The sequence below is a fragment of the Mus pahari genome, chromosome 23, assembly GCF_900095145.1.
Source record: "Mus pahari chromosome 23, PAHARI_EIJ_v1.1, whole genome shotgun sequence".
NCBI classification, from domain to species: Eukaryota; Metazoa; Chordata; class Mammalia; order Rodentia; family Muridae; genus Mus; species Mus pahari.
The window spans coordinates 30,856,269-30,856,542 of record NC_034612.1 but is presented as its reverse complement, the minus strand read 5'-3'; positions in this window follow the sequence as shown (position 1 = coordinate 30,856,542).

Sequence of the window (274 nt, the reverse complement as noted above, 5' to 3'; positions counted from 1 at the left end):
AGGAAGCGGCTCCACGGCACCGTTCGTACCATGGAGCTCTACGCCATCCTTACCACAGCCTAAAAGCCACGGAACCCCGACCACAGTGAAACCCTGGAAGCCTGAGCCAAAACCACTCTTCCCTCCTTTAAGTTGATTTGCTTGGGTGTTTTTTTCACACCATTGAAAAGGGAACTAGGAGGCAGAGGCAGGCGGATTTCTGAGTTTGAGGCCAGCCTGGTCTACAGAGTGAGTTCCAGGACAGCCAGGGCTACACAGAGAAACCCTGTCTTGG